Genomic DNA, 17,426 nt, shown 5'->3' with positions numbered 1-17,426 from the left:
TAAAGTGGTATTTTCATGTTATGTAAGCCAGTTCCTGTTTTTATTTCATTGTGAACCTATACTTGACATTTTTGTAGCATTTTCAAGGAGATTTTTTTGCATTTATAGAAATGTAAACAAACCGTCTTACACATATGTTCATACCCACATTTTAGCTGTCAGTTTGGAAGATAGTGTTGACCTGTCAGACAAAAAATCTCTCTTAGATGATACATGACCCCTACTTTTCTTGGTTTTTTTGTGATTTATAGGTCATTTAAGAACATAAGGCTAATAGTTATTTTTTTAATGGGCCTGGCTATGTGTTACAGCTCTCAGAAGAGTGTTAATTTTATAAAGAACTATAGCAATTTATTTACTACTGTATTACTTATATACATCTTTGACAGATCAGATCTTAGGTTATAACAATCACTTTTGAAAAAGAGACTTTGTATTGCATAGCAAATCTTCATTCACTCAGTTGTTGTAATTACTTTTATATTAATTTAACAAATATTGACGACTTGTTAATTTCATTTACATGAATGTATTTTCAACACTGGAATAATTTATTTACAGTCGCATTTAAACGGCTTTAATGAAACATATGTTTGAAAATTATTCCTGCCAGGTAAATCGATAACAGTAAACAAGAGGGCCATGATGTCCCTATATCGCTCACCAGAGTTGATTTGGCCTACTGACCAAGTTTTTGATCCCACATGACCCAGTTTCAAACCTGACCTAGAGATCACCAAGACAAACATTCTGACCAAGTTTCATAAAGATAGGTCACAACTGTGGCCTCTAGAGTGTTAACAAGTTTTTCCTTTGATTTGACCGGGTGACCTAGTTCTTAACTCCACATGACCCAGATTCGAACTTGACTTAGAGATCATAAAGACAAACATTCTGACCAATTCTCATGAGTTTCAAACTTAAACCGTGGACTCTAGAGTGTTAACAAGGTTTTCCTTTGATCTAGCCTACTGACCTAGTTTTTGACCCCACATGACTAGAGATTATCAAGACAAACATTCTGACTGAGTTTCATAAAGATAGGGTTACAACTGCTGCCTTTAGAGTGTTAACAAGTTTTTCCTTTGATTTTACCGGGTGATCTAGTTCTTGACTCCACATGACCCAGATTCAGACTTGACTTAGAAATTACCAAGATAAACATTCTGACCAATTCTCAAGAGTTTCAATCTTAAACCTTGGACTCTAGAATGTTAACAAGATTTTCCTTTGATCTGTCCACCTGACCTAGTTTCAAATTTTACCTAGTAATCATCAAGATAAACATTCTGACCAAGTTTCATAAAGATTGGGTCACAACTGTGGCCTTTAGATTGTTCACAAGCTTTTCCTTTGATTTGACCGGGTGACCTAGTTTTTGACTCGATATAATCCAGATTCATAGTTGATTTAGAGATCATCAAGACAAACATTCTGAGTAATTCTCGTGAGTTTCAAACTTAAATTATGGTCTCTAGAGTGTTAAAAAGATTTTCCTTTGATCTAGTCTAGTGACATAGTTTTTGATCCCACATGATCCAGTTTCAAACTTGATCTAGACAGCATCAAGACAAATATTCTGACCAAGTTTCATAAAGATTGAGTCACAACTGTGGCCTGTAGAGTGTTCACAAGCTTTTCCTTTGATTTGACCGGGTGACCTAGTTTTTGACCCCATATGACCCAGATACAAACTTGACCTAGAGATCATCAAGACAAATATTCTGACTAATTCTCAAGTTTCAAACTTAAATTGTGGTCTCTAGAGTGTTAACAAAATTTTCCTTTGATATGGTCTAGTGATCTAGTTTTTGACTCCACATAACCCAGTTTCAACCTTGACCTAAAGATCATCAAGGCAAACATTCTGATCAAGTTTCATAAATATTGGGTCACAGCTGTGGCCTCTAGAGTGCTCATAAGGCCGACTGTAATAGTCTGGAATGAACAGACAAGCCTGTACTACTTTAACGATAATATCTACGATTATTTAATTTCTAATTGAGATATAAAAATAGAACGTTTATAATATACCACATCTTAAGTACCTGAGAATTCTATATTTTACATTTCCAAATCCTGCTGTAAAACGTCCAATACTGTTAAATGAATTTTTTTTCCCGAAAATTTATTAACTCATATTTTATTCATTTCTATTTAACATTTTACGGACTATTTTAGAATTTCAATAAAACGAGCACATTGCTTTCAATCATATTGAGAGTTTTTATATGTAAGTAAAACCAAAATTCATGAAATCACTTTGTTGTTTGTTTATATTTCGGAGACGCTGTAATGTTCTACCCATCTTATTGTATGACGCAGTATCATCTAAATGTTATTTGTTCAAGGTAACCAAACTATTGAAGGGTATTCAAGCTGGAGACGAACAAGGGTGTTATCTTTATAAGTCAGGGAACGAATATGATCAATTTAGTTTTTGCAAATATATCCAAATGTTATCTTAGACAGAAGTCAATCCGTTTTCCTTTGACTACAGTTGTTTGAAAGTAATCATGACTGTTAACCATGATTATGTACATTCATTAAAAAAGAGAAGTGATGGTGACCCGTCAAACATGGCAAAATATGCTGGACTTATTATGAGTTATCAACTAGTGTTCTATTCTTTCAATGCAAATCGGTAGGTTGTTTGAAAATTTTGTTGTTGGAAGTGGTTTAGAACAATGACATCGGAGAAAGTACCAACATTAACTGTCTGCAATTATTTGCTGCAAGTAACAAGTAGTAAAAACTGAAGAAAAAATGCTTTTGGTGTAGTTTGAACCCACGACTAGAAAATAAATAAACTTCTAGGCTGAAGAAGCTAGGTGATTTATAGGCGTCTAAACATTTTATATGATAATAGTAAAAATACTACTACTAACAATAATGACAATTAAAGAGTATTCTAGTCGGGGGTTAGTGTTAGTATACCCCAAGTACACTAACATTTGTTTTCCATTTTACTAAAAAATCAAATACAAAATATCTATTATGTACTTCTAATGGAATATTTAGAAACATTGATGAAATATAAGGCATCATTTCATTGTATTTATTCCTCACTAGATACAAGATACAAATTTTATTTAAAGTCGGTGTTACATAAATAGACAACATTAGCTATGTATAGCTATTGACCGACATAAATGACAAAAGCACATTTATAACATAAAACAAGTGTACCTATTAGATAGAACAACAACATTAGAACACCACAGTAACTGAGTAATACAATTTATACATACAAATCTGGTTAAACCTTAAATACATCTGTTAATCTTGGCTTAGGCCTAAAAGCTAGTTAAAAGCAAATAAAAGTTAAAACACTGACTTGAAAAAGAACACTAATTAATGCGTTTTTAGAAAATGGTTTAAGACATCTACCACATCAAATCAGTTTTGTTACTGACTGATTAACAACTGCATTTCAGAGGTCAATCTACGAAGAAGAAATACTTTTAGAGCAGATAAATCATAATAAAGGTACTTGTTACAAACTAAAATAAATATAAAGCAAATGAATGAGCAAATGAGCAACTAAGAAATGCATAATACTAAGTACACTGAAAAATAAAAAGCTTTACAGAGGGTGGAACAGAAACAAAAACTGAACAAAGCAAAAATAAATTAATTAGAGCAACAAGAGCATCTACAATTCTGCCCGCCCCACGAGCTAATCAGACTCCGGAACAGATTCAAAACCGTAACATCTCTGAAATGCTGGGGCAATGAGTTCCAGAGTCTGGGAGATGCAGGACGGAAAGATTTGAGACCGTATATTGTGCTTCTTACCTGTGGGACTTCAGCCATGTTTGTGTATCTAAAAGAATAAGAGTTATTTTTTATTTTAACTAAAAACAAAGAAAAATATCAAACAGGGAATGCCACGCACCAAAAGCGCAGCCTCCTCAAAACGAACCCCCCCAGCACGCAAACGCGTGCACCACACACACACACACACACACAAAGCTTACACATCAGGACAAAACGAACAACACACACACACACACACACACACACACACTCAAAGCCAACACATAAGGACAAGACGAACAATAAGCATACACACACGCGCGCACACAAAGTCAACACACAAGGACAAAACGAACAAACAAAGGAACACAGTGGGGCACCGCCTTGGAACGGTCAGTGGCAAAAACACCACTGGGGAGCTTAAACCGGTTTATGGTGCGCACCCAACCTCACTCTTACCCCCACCATGTTCCAAAGACATGGGACAGTGTAAATAATAGTAATCCCCTCCAGGTGAATCTCTAACACACGTAATGGAAACAAAAAGGCATGGCATGTAAAACACAAAAATGCTCGTGTATAAATATATAAAAAGCAAACCTTAAGAACCAAAAACGTATGTACTCAATGCCTTTTCAGAAGACAGAGCAACAAGAGAAACACCCTTAAGGGCCCGACGAAACAGGCCAGAAGACAAATATCAAAACAGTTCAGTCCTGGTAGGATTTAAAAACTGCTCATCATAGAGTCCTCCCCCTCCTTTGTCAGACGCAATTAAAGAGGGAAGCGTAGTGTCCAACTGTAGACGGGTTAAGTCATGGAGATAAGATTGTGACTGCTAATTAATTATCTTAAAAGTTTCTACGGCCATATATCTTAATCATCTAATTTTTAAAGTTGGTAGTTGAGATTTACTTAACAGCCCCTTAATTAGCCTAAGTAGGGTTGTCTGACAGCCGTAACCTGATCTAAATGCTGACAGATATGTATTGAAATGTTGGTAAAAAAATCGGGTTAATTGTGTATTTATTGCTCTATCAAATATTTTAGAGACAACAGACAATATACTAACAGGGCGGTAATTTCCCTTATCTAATGTACTGTTTTTCTTATGTAAATGTGTTACTTGCACTATTTTCAAATTTTCTGGGAAGACTGATGTTTCAAAAGACTTCACAACAGAGGTAATATGGCTTGAGACAGTGTGCTTTGATGATTTAAGTAACTTTTGTGAGATACCATCAACACCAGCGGCTTTCTTTATACTTGATTTATCTATTTGTTTATCTATAAAAGAAGACTCTACAGGGTGAAAGCAAAGTTCTGATTAAACATTATTATTTGATTTTATTGATGTTAAACTAGGATGATTTTCAACTACAGGTAGTGTGTTATTTCCAATTGAAATTAAACATATTTTATATATTTTCACTGGTTTTCCGGAACTATTTTATCTATCTTGGACAGTGATTTCGGTAACATTTGAAGAGAAAATGCATACAAATAGTGAAAACAACTATTTCAAGTCACAATGTTAGTTACAATCACTGCAACCCGCCTATGGCACAAATTTGAATTTACACTTATATTTTTGCAAGTGCACCTTCTTTTTAATTTGGAGGTGTTGCTAAAGAGGACTTTTGACCCAAAACATATACCTTATTGTATCCGGTATGTATACGAGCACACGTACGGCATTTAACTTCCCGGAAAGGGACATTACTGTGAAGACCGTTGCAACAAGCTATAAAGGTAACGTTTTTCATCTATTTCGAAAAAAAGACTAAATGTTTGCTGGACAGTAAAATGTAGACCTATTGTTGTTGTTTTCGCACGTTCTAAATGTAAACAAATGACGTTTTCAATCAATCATTTGTATAGTATATCTATTGTAAACAAAATATTCAAGTTTCTATAATTAGACACGTCACAACTGAAATATTTCTGCTATCATTGTAATGCGCAATACTATAGGTATAACCCACAACTTTCGATTTAACTGCTTCTTTAAAACTATTCAGAATTTGCCAATGATAATAAAAAAAACAAACATTTTTTATTATCATAGATCTAGGCAAATTCTGAATATTTTAAAGATATTAGAAGAATTAAAATCGAAAGAAAGTGTGGGTTATTTGAATTTCAAATAGCAAAAATATCGGTCCAAACACGGCGGGTAGTCAATGGAATTCTTACAGAACTGTGATAGAGAAAACGACAGTATGTCAGACAGTTCTTTTTGTTTTAATTTATGAGTTGTAAGCTACACAATAAAAGAGCTTATTAGGAAAATCGTACCGGAAGGTAGATTTCTACTTTTTATTAGGTCATGAGCCATTTTCAACATATCACATTTTGTCACTAGTTTTGACGATCTTTCAAACGTATTTTTATCTCACTATTCCTCATATGCCTTGCTTTTGTAAGTATCTTGGTAGGACATTGTAGTGAGTAAGAAATTCCATGTCAATAGTTGTGCTTGAGATTGTTAAGATGGGCTTATTGAAGTCGTGTAAGAATATGTATTGTTTTAATTTACTGTTGGTAATAAGGGTACCACAATGTAAAGGTAGAAGAATGGTTCCTTTCTGATGGGTAACATTAGTTTGAATCATAATGTTATTTTTAGAAACGACTGAATATTCTTTTTATAGTTTTTTTGTCATTCGCCGGCCTTGAAATTTAAAACGTGTTACCACCTAAAGTGTTCACTCTAATTTCTATGTTTGTTAATAAAACTCAAATCAAATTAGATATTGTTAAATAATTAGGATTTTATCGATTACAATTATAGCAACCAATATTATACTAAATTATTACAAGACATATTGTACTGTTATATATCGAACAGCATAATCATTATCTATATTCAATATAACACCAGTCTTGACGTTAAACACATTCTTCTGGAACAAAATAACATAAAAATGTTATAAGAAACGACTGAATATTTTTTTTATAGTTCTTTTGTCATTCGCCGGCCTTGAAATTTAAAACGTGTTACCACCTAAAGAGTTCACTCTTATTTCTATGTTTGTTAATAAAACTCAAATCAAATTAAATATTGTTAAATAATTAGGATTTTATCGATTACAATTATAGCAACCAATATTGTACTAAATTATTACAAGACATATTGTACTGTTATATATCGAACAGCATAATCATTATCTATATTCAATATAACACCAGTCTTGACGTTAAACACATTCTTCTGGAACAAAATAACATAAAAATGTATTGGTAGTTACTTTAATACCAGGGAAGGGGGTTAGTTAATGTGTGTGTGTGTGTGTGGGGGGGGGGGGGGTTGGATTGCTGCACTCCTCAAATCACAAAAAAACTTTCTTCCAAGTTTAAAAGTCAATACCTTGAATAGTTCAATAGTTTTGAATTTGTGATATGGACATAAAATACAAAAGACGGTTTTGAACTCAATTTGTGACCTTGAACTGGGACCTGGGACCTACTGACCAAGTTCATGCGCTATGTTCACCGTCTCATTGTCACTACCTACATGCCAGGTTCGAAATCAATACCTTGAATGGTTATTTAGTTATGCTCAGGACACAAAATATGACGGACAGATTTGATCTTGCTATAACTTTGACTTTTGAGCTAACAACCTGGTTCATGCGCTAGAAAACTAAAGCACTAGAATAAAAAGTGATTTTTAGAGGTGATACTGTGGGAGGGGAGGGGTGTTATATGGATTCTAGCACTCCTCAAATTACCTCATCCCCACCCAACTATAAGTTTGAAGTCAATACCTTGAGTGGATATCAAGGTATGCTCTCGACACAAAATATGACGGACAAATTAGACCTTGCTGTGACCCTGACCTTTGACCTATAGATCTATTTCATTTGTTCTGCATATCGTCTCATTGCCACCCACCTATATGCCAAGGTTGAAGTCAATACCTTGAATAGTTATTACGTTATGCTCCGGGCACAAAATAAGAAGGACAAATTTGCCACTTGAGCTCCGTTTGTGACCTTGACCTTTGACATATTTGACCTGTGCTCTGCACATTGTCTCGTCGAAACCTACTTATATTTGACGTTTAAAGTCAATCTCTTTAATAGCTATTAAGTTATGCGACGGACAAGAAATACGATGGTCAAATTTGACCTTTGAGCTCCATTTGTGACCTTGACCTTTGACATACTGACGTGGTTCATTTGATCTGGACATCGTCTCATCGCCGTATACCTATATGCCAAGCTTGAATGGTATTTGAGTTATGCTCCGGACAAGAAATATAACGTACCGACGGACGGACATACACACGCGCCATATCATAATACATCCGTGGCCGAGTGGTTAAGGTCGCTGACATCAAATAACTTGCCCCTCATCGATGTGGGTTCGAGCCTAACTCGGGACGTTGAATTCTTCATGTGAGGAAGCTATCAAACTGGCTTACTCAAGGCAGATGGTTCTATCCAGGCGCCCGTCCGTGATGAAATAATGCACGTAGGGGCACCCGGTGTCTTCCACCACCATCAAAGTATGACCTGTAATTGTGTCTGTGCGACGTTAAACCCAACAAAAAAGAATAAATATGGCCTTATAAATCAGTTGAGTGGCATGAGGAGTCAAACTACTGATCTGTGGAACACTCTCCTAGAAACAGGTCTGACTACAACTGTTTCACGATCAGTAGATGTATTCGCAGTCATAAAATTTGAATGTGTAGGACATCTTATAATGTGAAACTGTGTCTGAGGAGCTTACAATTAACACTTCGAACGTATGAAATACTAAAATTGCATATTTGTATTTTATAAGTAGATAAAATTAGTTATGTAATTGTTGTTTGGTCTTCTCTGTACCAAACACCAATTACACTATATATGCATTATCTAACCGCCAAATAGGGAGTTCCTTTTCACCATGTGATAGCAAGTCAGCTGTCAGCTTCTTTCTTTTCCGATACTATTTTCAACGTGAAAGCAATTTTCATTGTTCTGATTATTTTTCTCTGTTTTCTTCGAGCCGCCTCCTCCCTGTCCAACTCCTCTTAAATTTCTTTTGACACATTTTTACGTTGCCGAACATCTTTGGTTAGCGTTCAGTTATATATTTGATATGTCATTTTTTTAATATTGCTTATATACTGTATCAAGCTTTAATTGAACCTCCCGCCTATTTCGGACATAAAATGGGCTGCCTCCTTCTGTCCGTCCTTCCTGTCCTTCCGTCACACTTCGTTTCCGCACCATACCTCTGCCATCAATGAAGGGATTTTGAATTTTTTTCACAAATGTTCCCTATAATGTGGCAACGTGTCTTGCGCAAAACCCAGACCCCAAGCTCCAAGGTCAAGTGGAGGTCATAGGTTTATAGCATCTGTTTCATGTCTGGCCCATAACTCTACCGTTCATCAGAGGATTGCTCAAATATTACCAATAATCAGACGACGTGTCACGTACAAGACCCAGGCCTCTCAAAGGTCAAGTTCACATTTAGAGGTCAAAGATAATATGTCATTTTTTGGTTTGGTCAATAACTGTACTTTATTACTGATTCATATTCCAGTAACTTGACACAAACAGTCACAATAACAAATAGATTTGTTGCATCTATGTCACACTTGGAGATAAAACATTTTTTGTATTTTTTTGTCTGGTATGTGACGTTTTTATGCATGATATGATATATTCAAATAATTTGTTATAAATATTCACCATTGGAAGACAATGTGTCTTGTGCAAAGGCCATGTCACGGGCACCCATGTTAACTTTCTTTGTCTTGTTGGTGCATGAAATTACTTCCCTTTTATATAATAGAGTACAAAATATAAGTCATGTGTTTATATCAGTTTTTCGACTAATTCAAATATGAAATTGTGTTTAAAGTAAGATGATTGGTATTTTTATATATAAAAAGCTATTAACAATTCTAACTGCCCGCATGCAAACACAGGCACAAGTTATTTTTACAAAATATTATTAACACCATTATATTGCATCACATTTATAGTAATAATCCATTTTGCATTTGCTATTTCTCGTTCGAAAAGATATCGTTCTTAGAAAATGACAGTGGTATGCAATTCATTTCGTAATATCACGGGGGTATATTGATACCGCAGCTGTGATGTTCGTGTATCCATGCCTTTTATATTGAAGGCTTTCAGAAATATAAAGGGAAATGCTAGTAACCCAAACAACTCTAGACGTATTGTCTTACTAGATGTTCTATGTAAAGTTTATATAACAATTGTAACAAAATACTGACATTTTGTGATAACCCTTACAAAAAAGATAATTATGTGAAATTTGTTTCAGATCTGACTAATAACACCTCTATATGAATTCGGTAACAACTATTAAAGTATGAAAAGACTAGTTTATAGGTCCTCTTATATTGAGTGTATCTGTGAACCATCCTATATTGTATGATGCTTTAAGAAAGTAATAAAAAGCTATATAGTCAATATGTATCTCAGTTAAAGCAGTTATTAGAACACATCAGGGTATTTCTAGTAGTTTTTATGGTCCATTCGATTACGACAGGGCTATCTTGTTTGTTTAATTAATATGTCTATAAATGAGTTGCCTAGGTAAGTTGTTTTCAAAACGTCTCTTCTACTTTCTGCACTGTAACCGAACTTTATGACGAAAATTTCTGATTGAGCTAAAATGTTATATCAGGCCATTTATTACTTTTTTTGATACTGCTGTTTTTGAGCCAGTACGCTATGCACTCAAATTCAACTATTTTCACGTGTACAATTATGATAGCATTTATAGATTAGATATTGTAATGGAGAAAACAGTGCAGTGCGCAAATTTTGAAATTCTCGCACACGCCTCTCAGAGATTTAAATTTGATAATTTTGAAGTACAAGTTGGACACTTCTTCCTGCTTCTAAATGTTTGTCTTTCGTAGATATCGCATTAATTTGATATTTGTTATTTTTATTTTTTGTAACTTTCATATTTGCAAACGTGTCTCAACTTAAAACGAATACAGATGCATTATTTACTTCGTTGAAGAATAGTGAGAGAAAATTGTAATCTTTATCAATATGTAGAGATAACACGTGCAGACAAGTATCTCATACGTGGGAATGTTGAACATTTGTTCATTTTCTCAATTGTCATGAGTTTTTCGATAAGTCATAAGTTCATTATTTTTATTTTATAATGTATCAGATAATCATAGGCGAAGCCAGGATTTTCTGGAAGTGGGTGCGAATATGAGCCGTGAAAGAGCGAGTAGGGATAGGTACAGGGGGCATGCCCCCTGCTGCAGGCGTAGGTATAGGGTGATCCGGATATTTGTCCCCGGGACATTTGCCATTCAATGAAAAAGTGGAGTGCTGGACATGCCCGCCAGTTGGAATGGTAGATAGGACTCCCCAAGAAAATTATAAATGTCTGGAATGCATTTCGTGCAATTTGACGTATATATATATCAGAGCCCTTGTCGGATTAGGGCTTGAACAAAAGAATCATGAAAATAACAAAATTTAAAAAAAAATCAGATGCGGCTGACCTCTGTTGAGGTGACATCTCCTTAATTAGTGAGCGTCATTAAAATCTCAAAAACCTGAACGTTTTTGGTTGCAGTAAACAATCAACCTTGAATAGCTATCAAATATATATAATTCAAGTTGTCGATATTTTGAACATCGTGGTTGGGATGTTCAGTTCTTTTATGTGAGAAAGCTGTCTAGCTGGTTTAAGGAAGCTTATAAATCTCAAAATATAAAATTGTCGGCTTGACTTAAAACAGTTGCACAAATCCCCTGAGAAAACCTAAACAAACAAGAAAAAAAACAATGCGACCGCCTGTGATCTATATTCAATTCACTTTTCAAACCAATGTCGTCGCCATGGAATGGAAGAATATCAGATGTTTTGGGCATTAGTTATATTGTCGGCATGAACCAAAGGTGGGTCTAGGCTTTGGGTTAAGGGGACGGTGTCTCCAGAGAGGTCGGGAAAATATTGGCAAGTGTACCTCAGCTGGAGCAATCTGACTTATATTTGACATATTTGAGACAATATCCTCTTTTAAATTTCTTTTTTTTTTCAAAAAGCAATTTGACCAAACATGTGGATAGCTTTTTTATCTGGTTATTGTGTTTATGTCTGCTCCAACCACTTCAGTAGTTATAAATACTACTGATGTAAATTTTTGCGAGCGAGAATATTTGGATTAAAATGACTGACGTCTCAATTTTAGGCTATCAACAGTGTATGCTCGCCAGATTTGAGGGAGGGGACATGCACCCCACCCAATTGGAGTATTTTCGGTGGATAGGCGGTACGTTTTATTTACAGTAACTGGGGGTTTTTTTTCTTTATATTCCATACATTTATTTAATTTGAGTTTTGAATGATTAAAATACTGCCTGTGGGTAGAGTCTAACAATTTAAAAGTTTCTTTTTAAATCAAATTAAATTGCAAATACACCAGGAACTCAATTAACGTTTTAAGTAATAATTAGCGCCAGTTAGTTGTGTCTGATGCTGAGATATTTGATATGGTTTATATCGTGGTTACAGACAAATTGTTGAGTACAATCTGTGTACTTACACCTTAGATTGTTCCTATTTATATGTTTTACTTTATGCAATCTGGTATTTTGTCAATAATGTTAGAGTCTTTCTAAGTGTGTTTCTTTTTATTTACATTGTCTTGTCTGACTTTTTGAAAATAGGGTGACATGTCCCAAACGCATTTAAACCCCCAGTTTCCTTTATATAGATTACTTTAGGTTACTGACCGTTCCAATTAAGGCGGTGTTGCTTTCTGTCCGTTTGTCTCCCCTTTTGTGCGTGCGTGTGTGCTTTGAAAATTAACAAAGGCTTTATCTTTTGTGAGTGACTGATGAACAGACAGATGGACGAACGGATGCATAAAGGGACAGCATAAAATTATCTGTATAATGTGCATATTGCTTTCTATGTATATCTCAGGTTTAATGAAATAGTCTTTTGCACTTTTAGAATTACGCCAAAATCCACTATTTGTGACTGACAGGTTTTCCACATTGTCTTCTACTTGTTAACCCAATTCTATTAAAAAAGTCTCTTGTACTTTTTAAGTTATCGCAAAAGCCATGTTTTTGTCATATTAATTTGACTGTTGCCATGGCAATCACATTTATTGCCATAGCATCAAAACAGGACGTACATATTCTCCATACAGTCATTTATTCATGTGTCAAGTTCCACGAAGAATCTCTTGCACTTTGTATGTTATCGCAGAAGCCACTTTTTGTCATTTTTTTTACTATATGTTGCAATAGCAACCACAGTTTTTGCCAAAGGAACAAAATAAAAATACGGAAATATTCTACATCTTGATATCAATCCATGTTCCATGTATCAAATTTCATTAAAAAATATCGTGTAATTTCTAACTTGTTGCATGTCCCCGCTCTCCCACTGTTTTGTCATGATTTTTCGACTATTTGCTGCGATAGCAACCGCATCCTTAGATCTATAAACACCATAAATAACCATGCAGTTGATCCGTTTAAAAAACATCTACTCATTTTATTTAGAAAATGTACCTGGGCCACAATACGAAACTGGCCACTGCCACTAAAAGGACGTGCATATTCTCCATTTTGCCATCTGTCAATGTTCCAAGTTTCAAGAAATAATATCTTGTACTTTTTAAGTTATCACAGGATCCAATATTGTGTAATTGACAAACTTACTGACGGACGGGGTTGAGCAAACCAAAGTACCCTCCGGTTAATCCGGTAAGAGACTTATAAACATAATTTGTCTAAGAAGCAATATGAATATATCAACTGTTGTATTAAAGTAAATCATGCTCATTTCCCTAATCGGCAGATGAGTCTACATATTGAACTCTCATGCTTCAAAATCAGACTACACTTGATAACGCATTATAGATAATTTATCAAAATGAAAAATTTATACAACACTCTGCCTGATTGGACGAGGGCGTCTTTTCTTTTCACTCTGCTGATTGTGCAACGCTGAGTGAAATGACAGACGAAGGGTTTGTCCTTAATGACGCTGTTTATAGTTTTAAAGCTATAGCATATATATACGGAATTGTTCAGAAGCAGTAGAAAATATTTTCTGTAGAGGTCACAGTTTTCGGTAATATGTATTTTGTCTGACAACACATGTACTTTGACTGTACATGTTCTGTTTTGTAGAAGATTTCAAACTTCTTTTTCAAACATATTTTTTCTTTAAATTTGTTTTTGTTGTGTGTCTATCATACATATCTAGGTAGTCCGGGAAAGGAAAAATAGTTAACATGTATATTTTTTTAAGCATTGCAGGTTTTTGTGTCATTTTTACAGCTCTACTTTCACTTTTATTTTGCAATTTTTGCATTTTTTAAAAAATGTACATGGTTTGTAACACCTTCAACTCCCGGAGTACCTGGAGAAATATGTTAGACACACAATAATCGTTTTGAAAAAGATGTTTGACATCTTCAACAAAATAGAACGTTAACAGTCAAAGTACATGTGATATATGTTCAATAGATAATTACTTGTCTTGAAAGTTTTTCCTACTTCTTATAAACAGCTTGATATAATCTTTATGATAAACCAAGGCCTACATGGCGTAAAACACTAACACAAAAATTCACCGAAGGAAGGTTTCAAAAGGCTTTACACGAACCTTAACCAAATTCGACGTAAAACTATCAATTATAGAAACCATGTACTGCGTAGCTGCATACATGTATGAAAATCGTGTGTTTTGCACGAGCAAATCGTGCCCCTGTAAACATGAAGTCATCGGGCCAACGACGGAAAATCGTCAAAGGATAATCGTTGTTGGGCCACTGTTGGCCCAACAATGATTAATAAGTATTGTAAATACAGCGGTTGGGCCAACGTTGAACCAACCTTAAATTTCAGTCAAAGATATCTCTGCATTGGCCCAATGCTGATTTTCAGGGAAAGACTTACACAGAGAAAACATCGTTGGCCCAACGTTGGCCCATTAGAAGTAATGATATAATAATTATATATTTTACAGATCACTGTTTTATCACAAGCTCCTACAGGTAAACACCTTGTGTAGGTGTAACATGCAGTATTTAATTAATAATTAAATACTTTTCTGCACCAATTCGTAATCTGATAGTTTGGACTAATTAAACTTAATACTTATCTCCAGCCGTAATGATATTTTGAACTATTTCAGATCTACTACCCGAAGAATCTAATTTGTGAAAAAAATATTGAAGAAAAAAAACGGCTATAACAAATATCTAATTTTATACAATCATAAAATGTTTACAATAAATCTGTTGAATATTCCAGAACATGAACTCTCGTTAACCCGAGTTATGTAAGAAATCCAAGAAAATGTGGTTAATTTTACTCTCTTGGCGAGATTTCTAGCTGCATAGGCATGCGAAGTAAAGGAAACTATTATACATGTTAACAAAAACCCGGTCTACTAGCTATAAACTGTAAGTAGAAGTTTTTGAATATTTTTTGATAAAGTTGTTGAATCTTTTTATAGCCTGTATGCATGTAGTATCTATGTTGAATACTTTTATCTAAAGCTGGCGGATGGCACTAGTGTTGAGTATTTAATTCTGTAATTAAAATACCTCATATTCTTGTTAATTTTAACATATTTTTCTCGGTTAAATACAGACAAAAATAAATTTCATACAGTTTATGTCCAGAGGTTTATGTGCATCTGTATAGTTATTGATATCAATATGACGTAGATGGTTTAATCAACATTATGATTTTCGTTTTTTACAGGATGCTGTTCAAGAGAGTAATAATTGAGCGCCTAGCACTGTCGGGCACAGAAAAAAAAGAAAAGATAGAAAACTGCAACTTCAGTGAGAAAAGAAAACAATCAGACAGAACTTGGATATGTAATTAGTTAAAATACAGACAGTAATTCATTTTAATAGAATTTAATCAGTGACTGAAAAAAAGATAAATAGATTTATAAATGGCTGAAATAAATATTTGACATGTTGTAGTGATGAAATATTCGGTTATATTTCTTCAGGAAACTTGCAAACAAATGTTAGATTTCCTTTTGTTAAATGTTAAACAAAATCACAATTATTTGAAAATAAAATGTGTACTAAATAATTTTAGTTTTAGTCTATTTTTTTCAAATTTGTAATCGTTGGGATAGCGTTGGCATCCTTCTTTCGGCCAACAAAGAAACAGAGTTGGCCCAACGTAGGACCAACCATGATAGACGAAAAAATGTTGTTGGCCCAATGGAGGGCCAACGATAAGTGCAGGATACCAGTAGTTGGCCCAATGGAGGGCCAACGATAAGTGTAGGATACCAGTTGTTGGGCCAACGGTGTACCAACCGTTTGGCCAACGTTGCGCCAATTAGCAAAATGGCGTTGGGCCAACGATGGAAATCTTCGTTGGGCCAACGAAGTGTCTGCAGTTGGCCCAACCTTGGGCCAACGCATGTCTGCTATCTAGGGCGTGTTTAAATCCTGAAATTTTAGTCAGCAGCTTTATAGCCAGTAAGAATTTACATAAGAAAGGTTAGACTTCTGAAAAAAAAAGGTTCAGGTCATGGGTCTAGTTGAGGGGAACACGTCATTTTGGCAGGTAAGTTTTAGCTCCCATTTGTGTATTTTTTTATTTCTATTTTGCGGAAAGTATTAACATTTAATAAAACCATCAATTAGTGAATGATCTGTGTAATGCGATTGAAGCATTTTTATTAAGGTTTAGCACTATGCCACAAAACCACAGAAATTTTAAGAAAACGAACAACATCTTTAAAAACACCCCGTCTGTCCAATACATTTTCACAGTAGAATTGGATACTTAAACTATTCTAAGAGTTGTTCCCCTTTATTAAGAATGACATTTGTAAAGAAATAATAAAAGTAAACAATTGTCAAAAACGATGTTTAACCTAGTTATGTAAAGTTTAAGCACTGGGACATTGTTGCAAATGCATCAAAACGAAGACCTGTAACAGCTTTTAAAAATGGTGAGTTTTTAAAGGCGTTGAACTGTCCAGAAGTGTGGCGCCTTCATGCAGTCCCTTTCCGGAATTCAATATATATATGAGTAAATTGACAATGGTTTTGCAGAATGATATAAATGCTTTATATGCTGTTAAATTTTCATGTAAAACAATTCTTTCTTTCTATGATTTGGAGATGTTCGAACTTTTTTCTCCTGAACATGGACCTAACTCTTAAAATATTTTTCCGACTCACCGATTACGGTGCTTAATACAATCCGCTTAGATAAAACATAATAATTCTTTTGTCCCAAGACTATTTCGAAGAAAAAAGGGAGACATAGATACGGATGCGGCCGTTCGTCCTTCATTCCGCCCGTCACACTTCGTGTACGCTCCATAACTCCTGGCTCTAAGGTCAAGGTCATCTTAGAGGTCAAAGGTAAACAGGGTCTGTTTCGTGTCCGGATCATAACTCTGCCATTCATCAAGGGGTTTTAAAATAATTTGGCACAAACGTTCCCCATAATGAGATGACGCAAGACCAAGAACCCTAGCTTTAAGGTCAATGTCACACTTAAGAGTTTAAAGGTCTGTGTCTTGTCCGGTTCATAACTCTACCATTCATGAAGGGATATTTTGAAATAACTTAGCACAAATGTTCCCAATAATGAGACGACATGTCACATGCAAGATCCAGGCCCCTATCTCAAAGGTCAAAG

At 34.8% G+C, this 17,426-nt stretch overlaps 1 long non-coding RNA gene across 1 annotated transcript; it reads left to right on the top strand.

The window, feature by feature from the left end:
• Window positions 1–5,449: 5,449 nt before the first annotated feature.
• Window positions 5,450–15,867, top strand: LOC128557440 (uncharacterized). The gene is made up of 3 exons (XR_008371157.1): window positions 5,450–5,511; window positions 15,051–15,202; window positions 15,507–15,867. It is a non-coding gene; the product is annotated as an uncharacterized LOC128557440 (long non-coding RNA).
• Window positions 15,868–17,426: the final 1,559 nt, after the last annotated feature.

The sequence above is a fragment of the Mercenaria mercenaria genome, chromosome 5, assembly GCF_021730395.1.
Source record: "Mercenaria mercenaria strain notata chromosome 5, MADL_Memer_1, whole genome shotgun sequence".
Taxonomy (NCBI): Eukaryota; Metazoa; Mollusca; class Bivalvia; order Venerida; family Veneridae; genus Mercenaria; species Mercenaria mercenaria.
Note: the sequence above shows the minus strand (reverse complement) of the source record. Positions and strands in the feature narration are given on the sequence as shown.